We start from the raw sequence: 25,380 nt of genomic DNA on the forward strand, positions 1-25,380 counted from the left end.
GTGCCTTTACAGAGCAATAGGAATGGGAATCTCATGTTAGATGGAAACCCTGTTTCTTACAGGTGATGTAAAATGAAACACACCTATTTGAACATCATTTTTTTAAAAACCTTATTTTGTTTCTTGGATGTTTCTGTTGAAGCTGAAAAGCATTTTCTGAGCAGTAAGTGACCTTGACAAAAACTGGCTTTGTTCTACAGATATTTTAAAGTTATAATGGTCAGATGGACACACCTGGTTAATACTGTTTTCACACCCAATTCTCTGCTGTTTATTTTAACATGCGTAACTTGCTTGCATTAACTTGTGCTGACTCTGACAGTGGAGCATTCTGCAGTGATTTTTTTATGGCAGCCTTCATACAAAAGTACTTTATGGTATGGTTTGAGCCAAGTTAGTATACTAAAAACTAAAAGGACTGTTATTTTTTCAAGATTGAACTGGAAGAAGACTCCAGGGCACTGCCCTTCCAATGCCTAGCAGTAAACCCATCTACACTCTGTCATCATTACATGTAAACATCATTTAATGAGTGCTTTCATGGAAAATCATGTAAAGAATATGGAAGAATTCTTTTTTCCTCTTATGTTTTCACAGAATGTAAGTGCATAGGAGGTTTTGCGAGCTCAAATATGGTCTTGTTTTTGCCAGTTTATTGATTTAGGAATGAAAGAATAACCTGGTTTGAGGTGTGGATTTCTAAGCATTTGATCTTTTGTTGAAATACCATTCTTATTTCATGATGTTCAAGTACTTTGACAGCTTCTTGTTAATGAGGGTACTGGAATGAGGTGGGGTGGGGATCAGGACTAAGCAGCATATCAGAGCGTATATTTGCCCTTTCTATGCAATCTCAAAGTAGACCCTTGTTCTCAGATTAATTTTCTTTATAGAGGAGGAAGTACATTTGAATTTCCCACAATATAGTTAAAGAACTTCTGTTTCATATGCAAAGTATAACATAGAACTTAAAATAAAAATTTCCATTTGTATGCTTATGCATCGAAGTATGCAAAGACTGCTTCAATAGCTAACAGAACTAACAATAAATGCCTTTTTCAAAGGGTTACCCATTGGAGCTAGGCTATTAAAAGAATTGTGTTTTACTGCCAAGTATCTGAGCTTGCCTAAACATGCTACACTAGCTGTGAATAATTTTAGTAATAATGATGTATAGCAGAAAATCGTAATATATATAAGGAGCTTTAAGAAACCTTTTCCTCGAAATGCTCTCTAATGTAATACACTGGCCTACAGCATAGCCAATGTTATCAGAAAGGTAACAAAAGAAGAGAGGCAATGTATATTCTTTCACAGGAAGCTAGCCACTGAAAGAGTAAAATAGGCTCATGTTTTAATGTTGGTGATTGCTGTTTAGGATGTTTACTTCTGGAGAGAATCTTCAGATTGTCTCTGGTACAAGAACAGAGATCCATAAACTGGTAGCATTTAAATCATAGGTTAAAACGCCTTCATTCTCTGAAAATGTTCTAAAATTGGATTGCAGTAATAGTTGTACAATTCCTGTCCCATTATGTACAGAAAGAACATTTAAATCAGCCATTCAAAAAAAATGAAATGAAAAATTGCAATCTTGAAAATTCTCTCAGTATCATGAGACATACTATGAACCAATATCTGCCTCTTTTTCATGTCCAACAATTTCTTTGTGGGAATCTAAATGAGAGAAAAGAGCATGTTGGTACCAGACACCTTGAAAGATAATTATTGGGCTATTTTGAATACTCTTACTTAGCTCTGTTCATAACATTTGAGGCATTATCCAATAAAAATAAATACCTCACACTTAGCAAAATACAGATTGGATATATTGGAAAGATTATCCCTTATTTAGTGCTAGGAGATGTGTGGATGGTATATTCCTCCTCTCTTCTTAAAGTCATTTCCCTCTGCTTTGTTCAGTCCAACCTCTGCCCAAGTCCCATTCCCCTAACCCCTGCTGGTGTCCATGCTTTCCCTCTCTTTTTGGCCCTCTCTCTTCAGGCCAGTTTTCTCTCTAACCCTCAAGATGCCAAATATTCTTTGCTGCCTTCTCCTAGCTTGAACTCTTTGCTGGGGAGTTCTCCTCCCCATGGTAAAAATAAGGACATTTCACTCTTCAGGGCCACAATATTTCTATTTTGTGGGAGGCTAACTGTAAGTTTGGTGTGATATAGTTTTTGAACCTGCTCCCAACGTTGATCTTTACCATGAATAACTTCTTTTGAACATGTGTGACAACTTGATTCTCAAAACAACAGCCCTGAGAAGTGGTTGTGATTGTTATTCTCATCTTAGCCCTGGGGAAAGTGAGATCTAGATATATCATATAACTTTCCCAAGGCCACACAAACTAAGACATAACCAAGATCCAAGCCAAAAGATTTGATACAGAACCCATTCTCCAAACTATTACCTCTATGCTACCTCTTGATAATAACATTTGTGGACTTCCTACTATGGGCTGTTATTGTACTAAGTAACTTAATACGATCTCTCATTTAGTTGTTAAAACTGCCCTATAATATTGTCAATATTTTTGGTCAGTTTTTTTTTTTTCCTGTAAAATGAGGCTAAAATACTAGTAACCCCATGTAGCCTCAGAACTTCATCATGTCTGTATTATAACACGTTATATTTAATAACATTGTATTCCTCAACTAGAAAGTAAGCTCACTGAGAATCTGTCTTACTCACCTTTGCATTCCAAGTACAAAGTATGCTGTCTGGCACCTAGTAGGCATTCATAAAATATTTGAGGAATGAATACATGCTTCCTTCATATGGTAAATGAGACAGTGTATGATAGTGCCATCCAAATTTCATTGTTATGTAAATGTGATATATGATTAATAATAATCACCCATCTAACTATGCTTAATAGGAAGTAAGATCTCTCCTTTACTGGGTGAGATGTGCATTTTTACAGTGGTTTCTTGAATTGCTGCCCTTGCCTGTGCTTCCCAACCAAAGGTAGACTGTTTTCTGAATATTTCCAGGGAAAGAGAAAACCACTATCTTTTGAAGTTCTATACCCTATTTAAAAATCTAACCCTAATCTAAAAATTAGATTATCTCTAATTTTATTTTAAAAAATTTTAAGCCTCCCAATTACAAATGCCAGTAATGTGTTGTCTTTATCTACAGAATAAGCATGATGAATAAGGCGCAAATGTATTGTAGAGAGCTGGAAGAGCCTCAGACACCAGGCAAGTAAATCAAAACAAAGTATTGTTAATGATTACCCTGGATACTTTAAGAAGAATGTAGAAGATCAATAGATCTACAGAACATTAATCCTTCTAGAAAATGTGAGCATCCTAGATTTTATTTGTTTAAGATTGATACAATTGAGTTATATTTTTGTGAGTCTAATGGAGGAGAATCACCTCATATCTCAGGAAAGCAATCCTCTCAGCTGTGCTGGCCAAGTTTCCTCTAATTCTTTCAACCAATGAAGTAGTTGATATATTCTTGTAAACTTTCTGGGGGCAATTTGTCCATTATTGGGCCTGAACTTGAACAGTTGGAGAAAGAAAGAAAAAATAAACAACTCCTCTTATATCAAAATAGTATAACTGAGTCTTGTTTTAATAAAATCCTAGAGCACGTCCTAGAGTCACCTAGCCAGTAACAGGTACTCAATAAATGCTCTTCTGGTAAATTGATGAAAATCTAAATATGTGAAAAAGATCAATAAAAATGTGATCATTTACACTCCCAAAAGACTTATCTGCTCATTTGGCTTAGAATGCTGACTTTAAATGTGGATCTTTTCACTAGTACTAAGGAATAAGAATGTGAGCTTTTTCTTTTGAAGTTACTTAGTCCTTTTCCCCATCTACAAGGTTATACCTATCACCTCAGCAGCTTATGACTTTACCTATCGTGTACATGAAGAGAGGGCTTCTAGTTCCTGAATTTTCGTAAGCACCAATACCTAATTTAAAAAAATAAAAATCTGCTGGACCACCATGACATATAGATTTAAAATGTGCTTTAATGTATTATGACTTAGCATACGTAGCTTTCCCTCCAACATCTGTATCTTGATTTGTAGTCTAATAAACCTTCCTGCTGCAGATGGCATGTGCATAGTTGTTCTGAGGTGTAATACATCAACGTAGCATTTCTAAACAGAGAGCAATAATGTATTCAATTAGGGGAGGAAATAAAACATCGAGCCTTTTCTTATAATAAATCTTTTACTAAGCTTCCCACATCACATGTTTGCTGAGGAAATAATACATGTCATTCAGATTAAGGGTTATTGTAGACTGCTGAGGGAAACATGAAATTCTGGAGTTTTCAGCAGTCCTGTGAAACCCTGAAACATGGAAAGTGTACAAATTAGAAAAGGATGTAATATGTGACTAATGATACCTCTTGGGATACCTTTGGAAATCATATTTACTGTTTTGATCACTAGATTCATTTAAGCTACAGGAGTTGAAAAGCAATACCCTAGTAAGTGAAAAACACCTCTGAGTTTATTAGATGTGGTTGTAATTTAAGCTCTAAAGGCTTTTTTCCTTGCTGTCATTCTTTATATTTCTGGAAATGTGGTACTTGAACTCCTAATAAAAGTAGTCTACATCATGATCATATAATCTGCAGTTCCTGGAAAGCACATTTACACCTCCACATCTGTAGCTAAAGCTGAGACTGAACAGAAACTTAATTCACCCCAGATGTCACCCACTAGAAAGTTCTGGAGTAGGGCTGCCGTTCTTAGAATTTTCTATCCACTGATTATGTCTCAAGCAATGGTTTAAATATTCAACCCAGAGTCTCCAAGTTCAAATGTTGTAAACTGTTTACTGTTTCCATATACTATGCCAAGTGCAAAATTAAATGAATCCCACAAAGTTAATCCCCAATCACGTTCCTTCATTTGTGGAAGGAAGTAATGGCTATTTTGACATTATTTAGACAGATAATTCCAAGTCCTTTTGTCATAAGCATCTGAAAAAGAAATTTTGTTCTTCTGGCTTGGTAAGATATCAGTTCATACTGCTTTTAAAAAGATTACATGACAATTTCTTTGGGAAAAAAAAAAGTATATGTATATGATTTGGGCTGCTGATCACCAGAATAGCATGTGATGGATCAACATAATTAGACAGTCAATTTCTGTCTAATGATATTCTTAATCAGAAATTAGATTCTTCCTTCTTTAGCTTTGAATTCTTCTATTCCTAGTTGGTATGCAATCAGTGTTCCCATCCCCAGGTGATATGCCTGATTGGAGGGGCTTTAACGGACAAAATAAGATCAGCGCATAAACCATAGGCTTCTCCAAAGTGAGCAGAAATCAAGTAGGGTACACCTTCATTCCCACTCTAACCTATTTACAGTTTTTAGTTTTGCCTCTTAAATTCATGTATTCTTGGTGTCTTGCTTAGAGTCACCTTTTTGACACATGAGTCCTGCCAGATGTGTGGGTTAGTGAGTCTATACAATTTCTCAGGCCTTGCTGATGCTGCAGCTTCTTAGTTGTAGTTCCAGGAAGGCTGCTGCAAGCACATTGCACCTTATGAATACTGGAGCTTTCTCTAGAGGGAAACCATTTGTTGCTATGTCAGGTCAGATACAGAAGCCAGATTATCTAGGCTTAGTTGGTATAACTACTGATAAAAATTACCACTTATTAAGAATATCCTCAGGATTTATTAAGGGAACAATGTAAAAATGGCCATGTGAAAATAGTTTTCCATTTTTGCAAAATTCCTGTTAAAGACATTGTTCATCGTGTATTTAATAATAAATCTGAGGCCAGGCACAGTGGCTCATGCCTGTAATCCCAGCACTTTGGGAGGCCGAGGCAGGTGGATCACGAGGTCAGGAGTTCAAGACCAGCCTGGCCAAGATGGTGAAACCTCATCTCTACTAAAAATACAAAAATTAGCTGGGTGTGGTGGCAGGAGCCTGTAATCCCAGCTACTCAGGAGGGTGAGGCAGGAGAATGGCGTGAACCCAGGAGGTGGAGCTTGCAGTGAGCAGAGATCATGCCACTGCACTCCAGCCTGGGTGACAGAGCAAGACTCCATCTCAAAAAAAATTAAAAAGAATAAAATAAAATAAATCCAAGATTCATCCACCTGACAAATTCCTCTCAAAATACATCTCCTAAAAACCTGATGTGTATTTCTCTGTTAAACATTGAGATCTATGAAACCCATTGAATTCTCCCTTCTGGATTGACTAAAAGTTAGAGCTAAACTTCATGCTTAATGGTACTAATAATTTTATTCCAGTTTCCTGATATACATTTTCTTTCTTCTTCCTCTGTGGTGGTCTGTGGAATGGTATTGGTGGTCTCTGAATGCCTGAGTTTGTATACAAAAGTGTGTATTATGTATTTTGTTTGTGTGTATATACTTACTTGCATTTTCTGGGGAAAGAGCACAAAGTTTTCATCAGATTCTCAAAGGGATGCATTACCTCCCCAAATTTAAGGACTTTAATATTATCTGATGTTTTATATCTCTGATCTCACCTTTAACTGTTCTGTCTTTATAACAATTATGTTTGCATTATAAACAACCTAAATCCTTTTTCTTTTTTTTTTTTGAGACGGAGTCTTGCTCTGTTGCCCAGGCTGGAGTGCAGTGGCGCAATCTCGGCTCATTGCAAGCTCAGTCTCCTGGGTTCACACCATTCTCCTGCCTCAGCCTCCCTAGTAGCTGTGACTACAGGCGCCCGCCACCACGCCTGGCTAATTTTTTGTATTTTTAGTAGAGATGGGGTTTTGCCGTGTTAGCCAGGATGGTCTCGATCTCCTGACCTTGTGATCCAACTGTCTTGGCTTCCCAAAGTGCTGGGATTACAGGCATGAGCCTCCACGCCCAGCCCCTAAATCCTTTTTCATGGAGAGAGAGGGAAGGAAAAGCTAGGTGGCAGTAAAAATTATACAAATACAAACACAACAGCATATTTTATTGTCAAGTACTCAGTATGTTAGTAGGTATGATTCTGGGGGGCTTTCTCCCCACTAGAAATAGTGGACTACATCTGTATGGCATACATCTATATGAAAATATAATCTGATGTCTTTTAATTTTTTTTCCTGTCTTAAGAAAAAAATCTAGACAGGTCTATCTAAAAGGTCTCTTATATGAAGCATCTCCTAAACACTATAGGGAGATTATATACATAGAAAATTCCTTTACCATGTGACATTGATATATACATATTGACTTGGGAAGGAAAAACACCACTGTGTTGTACTTTTTTTATCTTTTTTTTTTTTTGAGACCGAGTCTCACTCTGTTGCCCAGGCTGGACTGCAGTAGCGCCATCTCCGCTTACTGCAACCTCTGCCTCCCGAATTCAAGCGGTTCTCCCACTTCAGTCTCTCAAGTAGCTGGGATTACAGGCGCCCCACCACCACCCCTGGCAAATTTTTGTATTTTTAGTAGAGTCGGGGTTTCAGCATGTTAACCAGGTTGATCTCGAACTTTTGACTTCAGGCGATCTGCCTGCCTCAGCTTCCCAAAGTGCTGGCATTACAGGCGTGAGCCACCGTGCCCGGCCTGTGTTGTACATATTAATGTGAGATTTTAAAGACAACCCCACAGGACTTGCCTTGCTAATTTGGAAACTAGATAAGTCCAATAAAGTGAAAACTTGTTCAGAGAAAAAGCTTTGATGAGAAAAGATCTCAGGAAATCAAATAGTAACACCATACCATTGGAGGAGCAGATATATTGCCCCCTAGAATAAAATATCTTCTATCTTGATTTTTCAAAATAATTTTTTATGAACATATTGTGAATTACACAGGACACCAACCCTGCTGCTTTGGGAGCAAAAAGACAGAGCTGACAGATGTAGTTATTTGCCAGGAACAACCATGTGAATTTATAAATATTTTACAAGTGCAGCTTTCAGAAAAGTGACTTTTACTGCCATATTAATGCAACTTGCAAATTTATAGTCTGGGCATTTGTGGGTTATGAATGTCCAGTATTCGAAGCTAGTGCCAGGAACATAGTTTATGTTTTGAAATTCTTTTTTTCTCTGATCACAGACTTCTTGGCTGTTAAGATCTGCATAATAATTCAGCTGCACGTGAGGTGCAAGGCTACATAATACATCAGTTTCCACTCCCAATGGCTAGACTCATAAATACACTCATTACAACACACTTCATGTGACAGAATGACATACAAAGCATAAAAATATCTCTATAGAGTAGAGAATTAGTGGTAGTAGAAGCAACAGTAGCATGATTCCATGCCTCTGGCCAGACCCATAATATGTGACCTAATATTATAATTATATGTCATTAAAGAAAATTAGAATCATATGTTTTTAGAAATAATATCTTAGTATATATTAGATCAACACACTCATGAATGTTGTCATATGTATTGAAGGCTACACTACTGAAAATACTTTAATCTTTCAGCAGGGAGATTATGGAGGAAGAAGCACCACTGCAACTCTTTCCTTGTAAGTTTCTAAGTTGCTTTTCCACCGATTGTGCCCAAAGTAAAAGAGTCTTTCTAGCATTCCAGGCTCTGGAGAAAGAGGAGCAGATTTATCTGGGCTTGAGCAAAAAACAGTCTGGGGTGAAATCTTTTTTTTTTTTTTTTTTTGAGACGGAGTCTCGCTCTATCACCCAGGCTGGAGTGCAGTGACCGGATCTCAGCTCACTGCAAGCTCCGCCTCCCAGGTTTACGCCATTCTCCTGCCTCAGCCTCCCGAGTAGCTGGGACTGCAGGCGCCCGCCACCTCGCCCGGCTAGTTTTTTGTATTTTTTAGTAGAGACGGGGTTTCACGGGGTTAGCCAGGATGGTCTTGATCTCCTGACCTCGTGATCCGCCCGTCTCGGCCTCCCAAAGTGCTGGGATTACAGGCTTGAGCCACCGCGCCCGGCCATGCGTGAAATCTTAAGAGTGATCAGACTTTGGTCACGTGTCAGAAGGTTCTCCTTTTTCAAGATGTTATTATGACCTAGGCAGAATTGTTGCCGTTGAAGAAAGTCAGCACTGTTGCCCAACCTTTCTGCCTTCTGTTAAGTAGCTTTGTTACCTTGTACACATCACTTTTCAGGTTCATAGTTCCTCTTCACTGAAATGTTGAAGTTGTGCCATATGATTGCAGAATTCTTTCCAGCTGTAATTCTTTTTCTAATGCATGTGTGCCAACATACGTAGATATTGATTAACAATATATTATAATCTGCAACATTAGTTGTTTTATCAGTGTGCACACTTTCATTCTCTAAAACCTGCCAGTGACAAAATGCTTCACTGTTTTACTCCCCAATGTCCACCATTTCTTGCTCTGCATTAAGATTGCATATTATTCCTAAATCTTTTAGGAATCTAAATCTTTAGTCATTGGGACCGGATGCAGTGGCTCATGCCTGTAATCCCAGTATTTTGGGAGGCCAAGGCAGGAGGATTCCTTGAGCCCAGGAGTTTGAGGCCAGCCTAGGCAACATGGCAAAATCCCATCTCTTCAAAAGATACAAAAATTAGCCAGGCATGGTAATGCATGCCTGTTATCCCAGCTGAGGTGGGAGGATTGCTTGAGCCCAGAAGGTCAAGGCTGCAGTGAGCTGTGATGGAGCCACTGCACTCCAGCCTAGGTGACAGAACAAGACCCTGTCCAAAAAAAAAAGAGGTTATTGGGAATGTAACCTTAAATAATGGGGAATCTTGTGTTCTTACAAAAAATTTGTGATTAGTTCAGTGAGTAAAGCTTTTCCAAATTGCCAAAGCTAAATAAATAAATAATCCCTGTTTATTCCAAGGCTTAATCCTACTGAGGCCCCCAACCTGATTCCTGATTAATCATGCAGCGGACAGCAAACATCTTCTTCTTCGTTTTTTTTTTTTTTTTTGAGACGGAGTCTTGCTGTGTCACCCAGGCTGGAGTGCAGTGGCACGATCTCAGCTCACTGCAAGCTTCGCCTCCTGGGTTCAAGTAATTCTTCTGCCTCAACCTCCCGAGTAGCTGGGAATACAGACATGCTCCACCATGCTCCAACATGCCTGGATAATTTTTGTATTTTTAGTAGAGATGGGATTTCACCATGTTGGCCAGGCTGGTCTCAAACTCCTGACCTCATGATCCACCTGCCTCTGCCTCCCAAAGTGTTGGGATTACAGGTGTGAACCACCACGCCTGGCCAGCAAACTGCTTCTTATTAGCTGACCTTATATATTTCAATGAAACAGACTGTGAAAAATGACACATACACACAGATCCCAGGCAGTAATTACATTAGAAAATACTTTGTTAATTGTTTTACAGACAGCATTAGCCTTAAGAATAAAATTCCGTGAACAGCAAATCCTTTTTCTTTCATTTGCTTCTAATCTAAGGGATAAACATAGTCAAATGCTGTTATCGTTACCCAGGAAAACTTCAGCTTTAAAACTGATTGAATCCATTTTCTTTATCTTATTATCTTAGACCATAGCAATTTTATAGAACACAGGTAGAATGATAGCTAGCAGTCCATGATCCAGACAGTATCATATATCCCTTGTTTGTTTTCTTTCTTTTCTCTTTATCTTTATCCTGAAATTTCCTTTCTGTTCTACTCTGAAAGTAAAAATCTGAAAGGAAAATAATTAGCTACTCATGCTCTTCTAACACAGCCACATGTTCACATGATAAATGAAACATTGCCACACAAAACTGCTAAAATGACATCCTTATTGTAGGTCCAATTTACTTAATTTTATGTCTTCCAACTGTTAAGGGTCACTCATTCTGTAAAATTAATGGCTGAAATAAATTTAGAATTTAAAAAGCATAAGGAAAATATTTCTTTACCCAATGTATGGCCAACCTGTGGAATTTATTAGCCTGGGAGGTCATAGATTCAGTCAAGAGATGAATTAGAAAAGCTAGATAATTGTATGACAAGTTATAATACTGTAGTTATGAATACTAAGAAAAAGTACTAATAGAATCTCTTGCTTCAGAGTACAAGCTGATCTCAGCTCACTAGGAGCTTTGAAGGACTTCTCTTACTTCCTTATGATGCTCCTCCGAGCAAGTGGCTGGATTCACATTGAGGTTTTACCTCTTTTTGAAAGTAACTACTATTGTGAACACGATACCACATTTAGGTCAAACTGGGGTTTTGTTGTTGTTTGTGCAACAGCGTCTTGCTCTGTCACCCAGGCTGGAATACAGTGGGGCGATCATGACTCATTGCAGCCTTGACCTCCTAGGCTGAAGTGATCTTCCTGCTTCAGCCTCCTAAAGTGCTGGGATTACAGGCATGAACCACTGTGCCTGGCCTGTGTTTTTTGTTTTTTGGCAAAGAAAACCACAAATGTCTGCTAATACAATACAAAAAGAACAATGAAATGACACGTGAGTTTAAACTTTTTAAAGAGTTTATTCATTAATTCAATTAATATTTATTGAGGGCCTATCATGAACCTATCACTGTCCTAGGTGTTTAGAATACAACAAGGAACAAAGCAGAGAAAAATCCTTGCTTTCATGAGACTCCCCCCATTATTTTATTCCGAGGTATCGGTATTGAAGTCTATGATCTTGTGATAATGCAGTTAGTTTAGAAGTGGATAAGGTGCAGCGTTTCAGGTGCAGCTCCTCTTGAAGCTATCTGCCCCCATACCCTCCTTAAAATAGAGCGACAAATACTCTCATTTAAAGAAGGGAAGAAATGAGAGATATGTAGCAGTTAGTAGTCCATAAAAATTCTGAAGTCTAACCTGTCAGATGTTGCTGGGGTCCCTCTATTCAAGAAGCAGAGAATGCTTTTTGATTAGGCCCCAGTTCTTCCTAGGTTCAACTCCATAACTTACTGTCCTTTGATGTTCTTCTCAGAGGAAGGAGGTTTATTGTACTATGGGCTCTTTCCTCTACCCTCTGAGACACTCTTATTTTTCAATAAAAAATAGCTTATGTTTGCAGTTGTGTGGCTTTCTTAGCCTGCTTCCTGCATGTGAAAATTTGGAGGCCCAGAGAACTCTTCTCATTTTGATCTCTCTTTTTTTTTTTTTTAGTCCAAGCTTGCAGGGATTTTTATCAGTATAACTCTTTTAAAAATTTTTTGGAACTTTGTGGACCTCCTGTGAATATAATTCAGGCCTACTCCATGCCCTAAAGACCACATCACTAATTCTTTTTGAGAAAGTCACTCTCATCTTTGGGCTATATACCAGGCTGCTGTGATACATCCTTAAGATTCTAGGCACCACCGACTGGGCATCGTGGCCCACACCTGTAATCCCAGCACTTTGGGAGGCTGAAGTGGGTGGATCAGGAGGTTAAGAGATTGAGACCATTCTGGCCAACATGATGAAACCCCATCTCCACTAAAAATACAAAAATTAGCTGGGCGTGGTGGCCTCCCAAGTAGTCCCAGCTGCTTGGGAAGCTGAGGCAGGAGAATCGCTTGAACCCGGGAGGCAGAGGTTGCAATAAGCCGAGATCGCACCACTCACCACTGCACTCCAGCCTGGCGACAGAGCAAGACTCCATCTCAAAAAAAGAAAAAAAAGGTTCTAGGCACCACCTTACACCATTCAGTTGTTTAACAAGGGGTCTTTCAGCCACACCCTTGATCTGGATCTTTGCTGTGAAGTCATTTCCTTTTTTTTTTTTTGGAAACAAGGTCTTGCTCTGTTGCCAAGGCAGGAGTGCAATGCCATGATCATAGCTCATGTAACCTCAAATTCCTGTCCTCAAATGATCATCTCACCTTGGCTTCCCAAAGTACTGGGATTACAGGCATGAGCCACCACACCCAGCCAGTCATTTATTACTTTGAGAATCCTTTAATGGCTAGAGAGACCAGAAATATGAAGTGTTTTTCCCCCAGCTCTCAAGTCCTGGCTCCTTTATATTGCTTATGAATTCTGCAGGAAAACTGCACAGTTCTTTCTTTAGCTCTCTCTTGTTTTTGTATGTTATCTTATGCAATTAAAAAAAAATCTACTCCTTCAACATTTTGCCTGGGAATCTCCTTAGCTGATTCTCTAAGTTATTGGGAAAATTTCCTTCCTTCCTTTTCCTTCCTTCCTTCCTTCCTTCCTTTTCTTTCTTTCTTTTTTTTTTTTTTCAGACAGAGTCTCATTCTGTTGCCCAGGCTGGGGTGCAGTGACACCATCTTGGCTCACTGCAAACTAAGCGATTCTCCTGCCTCAGCCTCCTGAGGAGCTGGGATTACACGTGCCTGCCATCATGCTCGGTTAATTTTTATATTTTTTTTTACTAGAGATGGGGTTTCACCATGTTGGCCAGGTTGGACTTGAACTCCTGACCTCAGGTGATCTGCCTGCCTTGGCCTCCCAAAGTGCTGGGATAACAGGTGTGAACCACCATGCCCGGCCCATTGGGTAAATTTTCTATCTTCCATATTATCATAGGCAACGTTTTGCTATTGTTGCACTGCTATATAATACAGATTGCCATTTTTCCAGAGTGCTATAGCAGTTTCTTACCACTTTTCTTGCTCTTAACAATTTATTCTGTATTTTCTCAATTTTGGCTTACAATTTTCCTGTCACTTGTCCAGCCTTTATGCATCACCTTGTCCCAAAGCTAATGCTACATATTTCAGGTTGTTGTAACGGCAGCACTTCAGTTCTAGTACCATTTTCTTTATCAGTTAGCTTTTGCTCCCTAATAAACTATCCACAACTTTGTGAATTATAATAATATCTATTATTTCTCACAGTTTTGTGGGTTGACTGTGTATTTCTTCCATCAGAAGAGATAGCTAGATTGTCTAGGATGGTTCCACACATGTCTGGTGATTGTTCTATGTCTGGTGAAGTGATAGCCATGTATCTATCATCATTAGTAGGCTAGTTCAGGCTCATCCATATGGTACAAAGTCATAGTGCACAAAGTCATAGTGGTACAAAGTCACATACGCGAATTTGTGGGCCACCTTTCATAGTCTACCACAATTCTTTTCTTTTCACTTCAATTTTACTTACCTTCTTTATTCTAGTACTGAGGGGAATTCGCTTGATTGGTTACCTTACCAATCATTGACTTTCTTATTGTGCTACCTAATCAAGACTGTGTGAAGATTTACTAATACTATGCATTTGGCATAATAGTTGTTCATTACTTCATCAAACTATGTTTCTTTGGATCTTTTTGGTGAATTTAACTCTTCCTAATTTTTATTTGAGAATTCTATACTCAAAATCATTGAGTATAGAATTATTAGTCTTAGAATTAAGTCTTAGTCTTAGTTCTTAGCCTTCATTATTTGAGTTCTAGTTGAGTTAAAACTGTTATATTTTGAGGGGCATGGTTTACCACTCACAAGCTTTTATACTTCTTTATTATTACAGTACTGATATTTTCCGTAAGATTTATCTTGCTATTAAGATGAATATTGAATACAATTATGAATTTGTTTGAAGAATTGAATATAGTAGAGTGAATGAAACTTCAATTATATATATAATGTGTATATATAATGTGTATATATAAATATATATGTATACACACACAGACACATATATACATATATATGTTCTATTTTCTCTGCACTGGGAGTAGCAGTTCCATTGGAGAAGGGAATTTGAGAGATATCAATTTTGGGAGTGGGAAAAGGAATTATATTTTGAGGAAATCATCTCCTTAAGGCTTTTGCATTCTTAAATCTGTCAAAGGAGTAATTTATTCTCTCATAAATTTGTAATGATACATAGTTGCACATAATGGTTTATAATTTCCTTTGATCAGCAAAGAGAAAAATGAAAGAAGTAAACAAGGACATGAACCCAGTAATGTCCACCCAATATTTCATAGTAGCCCCTGAGATGGTAAACCTAAATGATCTTGTGTGCTGAAAATCATGGCAATATTTGAGAGGATGAGTTTCCAGTCATAAATGGAACACAAATAATGAGATGATTTCTTCTGCCCTGAATAACCTGAAATGTTAGCTACAATTTCCTTCAACTTGTGAGCCTTCTGCATTCATACAGCCCTGTAACAGAGTACTCAATGTCAATGCCCATTTCCTATACTAATCTTATAAAAAACTTAACATGTTTATGAACTGAAAGCTTAAACCAAAAATTTGACATTGTTTCACTGAACTCTCAAATTCATATCTTAAAATTTCAAGATAACTTTTCTATGTTCTTTCCTCAAAAACGAGGAGTTTATGTTAGAATAAATAAATTTTATACAAAAGTGTCTGTTGAAACCAAGAAGTATTTTTATATCCATGTTATTGTTAAGAATGATATGTAAAAAAATCAACCTAACTACCTGAAGAAATTATTTCGTGAAGTGGTTACTAGGACTGATGTATGATAAATTCACTATCATCTGAAGGGTAAACTATTTACTCATTTTCCATGAGCAGTTTATAGCCAGTAAGAGGTTTTTTGACTTCATATCAGATGCATGAATACTACCAACATTACTTGAATGCTTGATGCCTCTGATCTGGAATATTTAAATTTCCTCCTTACTGATGTTTCTTTTTATTTTCTTCCCTTCCCTTCCCTTCCCTTCCCTTCCCTTCCCTTCCCTTCCCTTCCCTTCCCTTCCCTTCCCTCCTTCCTTCTCTCCTCCCTTCCTTCTTTATTTACCTTTTTTTTTTTTTTTTGGCAGAGATAGGGTTTTGTTCTGTCACCTAGGCTGGAATGTAATAGTGTGATCATAGCTCACTGTAACCTTGGAACTCTTGGGCTTAAGCATTTCTTCCACCTCAGCTTCTCAAAGTAGCTAGGACTATAGGCATGCACCACCATGCCCAGCTAATTTTTTTTTTTTTTTTTTTGTAGTGACACAGGTCTTGCTATGTTGCCCAGGCTGGTCTTGAACTCCTGGCTTCAAGTGATCCTTCCTCCTCAGCCTCCCAAAGTTCTGGGATTACAGGCACGAGCCACAGTGTCTGGACTTGACCTTTCTTACTTTATTTTTTGACCACCACCAAATCATTTCATGTATTGCTATCAGAATAATTTTTCTTAAGCTGTCATTATTGATTATGGAATAAAGCCTAAATTTCCTATTTGGTGTTCAGACTCTCTATTAACAGGTATACATCCACCTATTTTCTATTTTCACCTTTATTTTAATGTAATAATTTCAGAAATAAGGTAAACTCTCCGAAGTTTTTTGCTATAAATAAGTTTTTTGCTATAAAGTTTTTTGCTTTGTCTAGAGCTGACTAATGCTTGTTTACTGAAGGTGCTGAGCACTTTACCTAACATAAGGAAAAAACAGACTCATTTTAAGTAGACAAAGTCACATCATCAAGTTTTTTGTTTTGTTTTTGAGATGGAGTTTTGCTCTGTCACCCAGGCTGGAGTGTAGTGGCATAATCTAGGCTCATTGCAACCTCCGCCTCCTGGGTTCAAGTGATTCTGCAGCCTCACCTCCTGAGTAGCTGAGACTACAGGTGCCTGCCACCACGCCTGGCTAGTTTTTGTATTTTTAGTAGAGACAGGGTTTCACCTTGTTGGCCAGGCTGATCTCAAACTCCTGACCACCCACTTTAGCCTCCCAAAGTGCTGGGATTGCAGGCGTGAGCCACTGCGCCCAGCTTCATCAGGTATGTTTTTTTGTTTTTTGGTTTTGAGACGGAGTTTTGCTGTTGTTGCCTAGGCTGGAGTGCAGTGGTGCCATCTCAGCTCACCACAGCCTCCACTTCTCAGGTTCAAGAGATTCTCCTGCCTCGGCCTCCCAAGTATCTAGGATTACAGGCATGTGCCATCACACTGGGTAATTTTGTATTTCTAGTAGAGATGGGATTTCTCCATGTTGGTCAGGCTGGTCTCGAACTCCCAACCTCAGGTGATCCTCCCATCTCGACTTCCCAAAGTGCTGAGATTACAGGCGTGAGCCACCGTGCCCAGCTTATCAAGTTTTTAATGGGTCTGAGGATTCTGTATCGTGTCAATCTGGAAGGCTCAGGGCCTTCTCTGCAGTTTAGATTCAACAAATACATATTAGGAGTTCATTATGTCAGATATGCTGCACATAACATTATATTATGATCCTCAAACAGTCTTGTCAGGTTTTATCACAGTTCATATAACAGTATCAGAATTTTCAGATAAGGAATTTGAGCTCAGAGAAGGTAAAAATAATATACACAAAGTTTCATGACTGCTCAGAGTGGAACCAGAATTTGAATAGCATTTTCCTGAATCCACAATCTATGTTCTTTTTCCTTTATCACAGCTGTGGCATTTCAACATTTTGCTGTTTTGGTTCATTCCAGAACCTTCCTGTAGTTTTTTTAGGTGACCTTTGCACCAGGATGACCTTGGGAGGTAAACAGCCCAATGAATGAATTTTTTAGAATTGCAGTGTTCCAGAGACTTCCTCTCATATATGTAAGGTTCTGGATTGTTCTTTCTCATTGGGTCAGGGCTACATGGTGCATGATGACAAACAGTTGCTTTCTTCTTGACATTATGTCTTGTCTGGGTATTTAAAGAGTGACAGTGATGATGATGATTAACCTGCAGTAATGCTGCACATATACTACTTTACGAGGTCAAAGTTCACAATCTTCAGTGTATTCACTGATGTTGCTAATGATGCTGTAAGTAGAAATGAATAACAGGCCATGCATTCAAAAGACATTACTTATATTATCCTTTAAGTTAAGGATTTCTAAGACATTTAAGACATTCTACTGTGTTTTGGGTCTATAAGAATAATTGAAATAGATCTTGAAGGCTTTAGTTTATTGTAAAGGATCCTTTTCCCAGCTACCTCCCAAATAGTTACATCTTTTTTGTTTTCTTTTCTTTTCTTTTTCTTTTTTTTTTTTTGGAGATGGAGTCTCGCACTGTAGCCCATACTGGAGTGCAGCAGCACCATCTTGGCTCATTGCAACCTCTGCCTCCTGGATTCAAGCAATTCTCCTGCCTCAGCCTTCCCAGTAGCTCGGACTACAGGTGTACGCTGCCACACCCAGCTAATTTTTTGTCTGTTTAGTAGAGACGGGGTTTCACTGTGTTGTCCAGGCTGGTCTCGAACTCCTGAGCTCTGACAATCCGCCTGCCTCGGCCTCCCAAAGTGCTAGGATTACAGGCCTGAGCTACCGCGCCTGGCCCCAGATAGTTATATCTTAGAAGATAAAAATTTTGTGGAAGCTCTTTAAAAGTAAACAGAGAATGCTCGGTCATAGAAATATCAATTACTAATAAGAAACACCTAAGCACTTTAGGTGCATTGGAGAAATATTTAACTTGTTGAAGCCAAATTTCAAGTATATTGGACTTCTAGACTGTGGTTGGGTTTTAATTCTGTATTCCCAAGCCAAAAAAAAATTTTTGTAAATATGAAACTCTTTTTAATCTATATACTCCCTGAATTGTTTTTCTATATATTTTGGTTATATGTCTCAAAAGCTGAAAAGGGCCTGAAATTGTATCCTATTTACAAGCTAAGTTAGCCTGTCAGTTTTGTAGGTGCTGGCAGAAGATATAATACTCCTGGGTCAGAGACCAAGGACAGTTTATTACTTATAGCATTAACAGTAGACAGAATATCAGCATTTATGCCAGCCCCTTAAGCCTCAAATACAACCTGGCAATGTGAAGAGGAGCAGTGATATTTGCACATGCAATGAGGAGTATTATAAATGAAGAACCCTGAGTTCAGAGAACCCAGATCATTTATAATGGGCCATAAGCATGTTTGTCTTTTGCTCTAGGAGATACTGTCTCTATATTCCAGAGCTGAAGGCAAACCTGCCCTTTGCTTCAGACCAAGACACTATCTGTATCACTCAAGGATGATTGCTTGAAACAATAGTCTAGAACAGAGGCAGTCAATGTTTCTGCTTGTAAGACATGCAGAAATATGAGAGATCCATGGAGAATTATCTTCCAACATGCAATTTCTGGAGTCCCAAGAAACTTTGGGGAATGCTAACAACTTGACACATTTAATAGAAATAGAAGACAAGTTATATCCTGTGGTTTCAGGGGTCCTGACCCTCAATTTAACTGCATATCTTGTTTTACCATTATAACACTACTTCTTCGACTCAAGCTTTAGGTCTGTAAATGAGTCCCTTATCAAATTGCAGCTACCGCTGGAAATATCTCAATTTTATACCTTCATACTTTAGTATACAAAAGTTCGATATCATAGGAGAAGAATATTCCTGGGCTTGGAATTAGATATAGACTGGAAGCCTAGTTCTGCCACCAACTACACTGATGTTCACTCTTTTGGATTATCAAATAATAAAAAACTAAGCCCCAGCTACTTGGGAGGCTGAGGCAGGAGGATTGCTTGAGCCTAGGTGTTTGAGGCTGTCATGAGCTGATTGCACCCCCTGCACTCCAGCCTGGGTGACAGAACAAGATCCCATCTCTAAAAACAAACAAACAAACAATAAAATAAAACAAATTAACAAAAGCTAGAAAACATGGAGAAATGCTATTAAATTTCTGAGAAAAAATACTTACCAAAATAAAACTCTATACCTAGCTAAATATGAGGGTAAATGTGTTTTCAGATGTGTGAAGTCTCAACAGAGTTACTGCCCTTGTACCATTTTTTCAAGAACGTATGGGAAGATATGTTCCATTAAGATGAAGAAGTAAAATCAGAAAGAGGAAGTCATGGAATGGAAAAGACAAGGGATCTAATACAGGAGAGAGGCAAAGGATCTGGATTTTGCCAGGATGCTGGCAGAGGAAAGCCCCATAATGGCAGATATCCAGCATCCTAGAAAACAGTACAGAATTTAATAGAAGGAGAGGAAAGTCCATATGGATGTCTCCAAGAAATAGATTAAGCTGATAGATTACATGAAGTGTTTGACTATATTGAGAAGAGTTTTCAGTCCAATGGAGCATTTGAGAATGAGTTTATGATAGCTATGTAGAAAATCAAGCAACCAAAAAGAATAGACGCAAATATAAACTCTTGGGAAATAAAGTTGTATAAGAAATGTAATTACAATATACTCCAAAACTGAGATGTAAATAATGTTAATAGATTCATAGTTGTATAAACTGTAATTATGAATTTAGCCCAAGTGTATGCCACAATTATGTTGGAAAGATGGAGAAGGGGAAATATGTACGTGTTTTGGGTGTGTGTGTCGGGGGTTATATTAAAAGAGGTAAACCATATTCCATAGAATGAAGTAAATTAAATAATGTTTAAAATTCAAAGATAAGAAATAACAGTATAAGCACATTATTTTAAAAATGGATGTAAACATCAAAAGAAATAGCTAAAAAAAAAAAAAATTAAAAGTGGTTACCATAAGGAATCAGGAATAGGAGTTGAAGGGGAGTTTGGCTTGGGGACTGCTTTTTTCTCATGTTTTATTTTTAAAATTATGTACATGTATTACTTTGATAAAAATAAAAATTAACTTTAAAATGTAATGCATTAATTGGCTCATTGCCAGTTAAATGTTTAGTAGAGATTAGTTGAAATTATAAATGGGATGATGCCTAGTGGAATGAAGGAGGCATATACCAAAGAACAGAAGGTAATGCTATTAGGAGAGGTGCAATTTATATTTCCAGCTCATTTACAATTTTTTTCTAGGTCCAACCTTAGCTACATCTTTGATCTCACATCATAAACTGTGTTAGAGTATTAACCATATTTAGAAGCTGTACTAAGTTGTTTGGGACACTGGGGTCTATATTGCAAGTCACTACTCCAGCACACTAAATGCTATCACCTCAGCCTCAGTGAGTTAACTCTTCTTCACTGAGTGCCTAATACAGTATCCAGGGGGCATCTTGAATTGCCGGAGGAATATTGCATTGTTTACATGTAGGGGGTGGGAGATAGAGGAGAGAAAGCTATTGCCTTCTTTCCTCCTTAAGTTTCTGTATGCCTGTAGAATTTAAATTACAAGTCTCCTGGGTAAAGATGATGCCCAATTCAACATTCTGAATTGCATCTAGCAATTGTTATTGCTCAATAAATATTGTAGTTGTAATGCTTGGAGGGCAGGGATGCTGTGGCTTAGACAAAACTGTTGCCAGTGTGTGGAAATTAGCTCACGCTGCCATTATATTTCTAGCTGACTCGCAAGTGTTGAGCCTGTGTTGGGCTGCTCATCATGTGATACTTTCACAGCTTCACTTCTCAGCACAGTTCAGCTAACATGGGTCTCAGAGCCCTGTTACAGCTGCAGCTTCTTCTTTATAGTTTATATACAGTTTTTGTAATCTGCAGTAATGAGCCAAGGATCTGAATGGTAGGAAACAAAGGAGTAGTATAAGAAAACTCTATTAGAGTTCTGAAATGTCCACATCCTCTTTTCCATTTATTCATTAAAGAATATGGGCTGGGTGCGGTGACTCACGCCTGTAATCCCAGCACTTTGGGAGGCCGAGGCGGGCGGATCATAAGGTCAGGAGATTGAGACCATCCTGGCTAACATGGTGAAACCCCGTCTCTACTACAAAATAAAAAAAAAAAAAAAAAATTAGTCAAGTGTAATGGCGGGCGCCTGTAGTCCCAGCTACTCTGGAGGCTGAGGCAGGAGAATGGCGTGAACCCGGGAGGCAGAGCTTGCAGTGAGCTGAGTTCGCGCCACTGCACTCCAGCCTGGGCGACAGAGCGAGACTCCGTCTTAAAAAAAAAAAAAAAAAAAGGAATATGAACAGCTATTATGCATGAAACGCAGTGTTAGACACTGTGGGAATACAGAGCTACAAAGACATACTCCCACATCTCAAAGAACTTACAGTTTAGACAGAGAGATAGAGTTCTAAATATTACCAGTATCAGGTAGAATGCTCTAAAAAGAACATGATCTCTGGAGTCAGAGGATCTGGATTCACATTCCCTACTCTCTAGGGGCATGGCTTTAAATAAGTTACTTAATTTTATAGAAGCCCCTATGATGTGGAATAATAATGATGATGATTCAATGAGTTAATGCATACTCAGCAAAGTATCTGGCACATAGTAAAGCCTTAAAAATAATAACATATATTTATTTTGTCATATGTGTGATACTATTATTAATACCACACAGAACAAATACAATGTCATGGGAGCAAGGTGGAAAGAGTTCCTTCTGACGGTATTGGAATAAGATTAACTAAGGAAGTGGCAATTGAACTGAGCACAAGAACAGGATTTTTATCTTGTTGAAGAAGGAAGGGGATAGTAGTTCAGCATTTTAGAGTTGGAATAGTATGAACAACAACAAAAAGGCATGAAGGGTTTTTACTTATTTAGGGATCAGGTATGCTGAGGGTTTGTAGAAAGAAATAAGGCTGGAAAGTAAGGCGAATCCAAATTAGGATACACCTTAAATGTTATAGGAAAGGAATTCAAGGTTTATACTGTTGTTAGAGAGAAGAGTTAGGAAGTTATTAGTTGTTACCTAGTTCAGAGGAGATGAGGAGGGTACTGTGGACCCCTCCCTGGATACTGGAAAGATAGGAAACACAGTAGATACCATCAAGTGACTGAGGTGGGTTGTCTTGACATCAATTATTGTGGAACCCAAGAGGAAAGTCTGATTTACAAGGAAAATAATGATTTTTATTTTGGAATTTGGTGACTGTTGTAGCCCTCAAGTTTATTAAAAATTTTTCTCTCAAGGAAACGTTTTTAAAAATCAATGGTTATATGAGAACTAAAGTTTTGTGTCACTTCAGAGGCAATATCATATGAATAATTTGACTTACAAGTAGCTTCCTATGTGCCATACCAGGAAGTCATATAATATATAATGAATGTTATTTGCTTTCAGCATAAGGAAACACTGGAAATATTAGCATGCTAAATACTTTCTATAAACCATCAACGTCCTGTCACACCTTCGCAGGAATTGTAGTATCTAAGGTAATGATTACTAATAATTTAGCAGGAAGAACGTCTCTTCACATTGTGTTGATTTATCTTTGCACCTGCTTAAATTACCTCCAGTTGAAGGATTTTTACCAACTTATCTATAAGGCATGCATAAAAAGCCATAATTGAGTATTCACATAATGCTAAATTTGGTTGGGAAGTCAGAAAATTGAATTGAAAACAAGATCTCCCTTTTGGGTAGCAGCACTTTTATTCTCCTCACCCACAGATTCTCCCTGAGATGTATCCCTGAATTCAGTAGATATTGTACGTGCCTCAAGCTAGAAGCAAGGGAAATAAAAATTTACCTACAAGTCTTTTTGACATTTATTATTACAGACCCAGTTGGGATGATTTCTGTTAACACCACCAGTTATGACCTTGAACTCAGAAGGTTATAGGAAGATTAGCTGGCCAGGAGATTGGATGAAGTAGTTTAGTGGAGCTGAGTGAAATGCATCTGCCTATTGTGAGCATCTGCCTATAGCTTGAGTCAGTCCTCCAAGATTAAATGGGTATAAATAACAATAGAATATTTTCCCACTAGCTTGCAAAGCATCTTACTCTCCACACTCCTGATACTTCTAAGGTCAGTGAGAAAACATGAGAGGCCCATATCTAGTAATGTGAAATATCTTTTATTAGAGGATTTCCCTGCTTGGGTCTTTCAAAACTAGAGTTACTGCACAGTTGATCATTCATTCATTCATTTAGTATTTTTGTCTTCTTGTGTATCAGGCACTGTTCTTCTAGAGAAATAGAGTGTGCTTGCCTCTTGTCCTTTCCCTCTTCTCACTGGCTGGAATATAAACAGATGATGAGCCATCTGAGACCACTCAGAAGAAGGGATGGCAGAATAAAAAGATAGGAACTTGAGGTTCGACATAGTAGAACCACTGTATCAGCTCTGCGTGGCTTATATATTTGGAGATATATATGAGAGAGAAATACACTGTAACCTTTTAATTTGCCAATATGTTAGATCTTATTATGCAGCCAAACGTATTTGCTGACCAATATAGGTTAACATGATACATGGGCTAGCAAAAACATTGAAAGAAATTTTGAGAAAAGGAAAAAATGATCATCTGTAATCCCGCTCTTCTAACATAACCATCTTAAAATGTGTATATTATCTTCTGAGCCTCATCCATATACACATGTTTTTACATAATTTTAATGAGTTTACATACCATTTGTCATTCTGCTTTTATAGATTTAACTTTATATACTACCTGTTCTTCCATGTTTTAACATAGTTGTCAGTTATTTTTAGCAGCTTTATACCATTATAATGTGTCGCTGCACTATGATTTATAAATCTATTCAAAGGATAGATTTTTTAAAATTAGGTTTATTACATGATCTGCGTATTGATTTTTTGATAAATCTGGTTGGGTCTGCAAGTGTCTCTTAAATGCTTAGCTCGAGCCTGGAATGTATACTTGGTAGGAGATGTGTATAATAAACAATTAACAAATGCTAGCTGGAATTATCATTTATGTTATTAGGATTGGATTACTCTGTCTATTTCTAGAGATGGGAAAGTTGAGAACAAGATCTTGTTTGAAACGACAGATGAGTCAAGTTGATAGACAATTATTCTAACAACCTTTACTGAGCTGTAATGAACCAGTATTGATATGCCACTTGTTAGTTGTAGGGTTTGCGAGTTGTGCTTATTCTTCAGGTGTTCTGGGCTGGAGTACCAACTCAGCCTTCTTCTATTTCTCACATTTAGCCATGTCTCCCTCCCTTTATTTACTTTGATTATTTTTACTCTCTATTGGATATTTGATGCTTTCTCTGTGGGGCTTACCGGTCATTTGTGAGCTTGCTTAATGTTTTGGATGTCCTAATAGAATGGGATCACTAAGAAGAGCAGTCCGCAAAGGAAGTTTCATGTTTTAAATTTTAAACTTCTCATTTAGTATTGTTTTAGCTAAAAGTCTCATATGGCATTGACTGGAGATGATAGGGTTTCTTATGTTGGTGGGTTCTCAATGTCAGAATAATCAGTTAATTTGGGAGTACTTCTGGTAAAATATATATTTTAGAATTTTAAGATTGAGTCTACTTTTTATTGAAGTGATGTCATGGGAGCAAGGTGGAAAGAGTTCCTCCTGATGATATTGGAATAAGATTAACTAAGGAAGTGGCAATTGAACTGAGCACAAGAACAGGATTTTTATCTTGTTGAAGAAGGAAGGGGATAGTATTTTAGCGTTTTAGACTTGGAATACTATGAACAACAACAAAAAGGCATGAAGGGTTTTTACTCATTTAGGAATCAGGTATCAATTTTAATTTAGGATCAATTTTAATTAAAATTGCGTATAGGTAATATTATCATATTATTTCAAAGACCAGAAAGGTGTTAAAAGGTACACAGTGACATGTCTCCCCACAACATTCTCATCTACCTAGTCCCCCCACTTCTTCTAACCATTGTTAATAACTTCTTCTTTATAGAGTTTCCCGATACATATATAATGAAATATAAATGTAGATTATTACATTGCCTGTTTTTTCACATTCTTCTGTACTTCAAGAAGCATCTTTTGAAGAAATGGATTTTTTGTATAT

The 25,380-nt window shown here is 37.8% G+C and overlaps 1 protein-coding gene across 1 annotated transcript in view; it reads left to right on the forward strand.

Moving 5' to 3' along the window:
* The window catches only part of SKAP2 (src kinase associated phosphoprotein 2), a 360,207-nt gene that overhangs the window by 71,135 nt on the left and 263,692 nt on the right, over positions 1-25,380 (forward strand). The window lies entirely within an intron of this gene.

The sequence above is a fragment of the Mandrillus leucophaeus genome, unplaced genomic scaffold (assembly GCF_000951045.1).
Source record: "Mandrillus leucophaeus isolate KB7577 unplaced genomic scaffold, Mleu.le_1.0 Scaffold128, whole genome shotgun sequence".
Taxonomy (NCBI): domain Eukaryota; kingdom Metazoa; phylum Chordata; class Mammalia; order Primates; family Cercopithecidae; genus Mandrillus; species Mandrillus leucophaeus.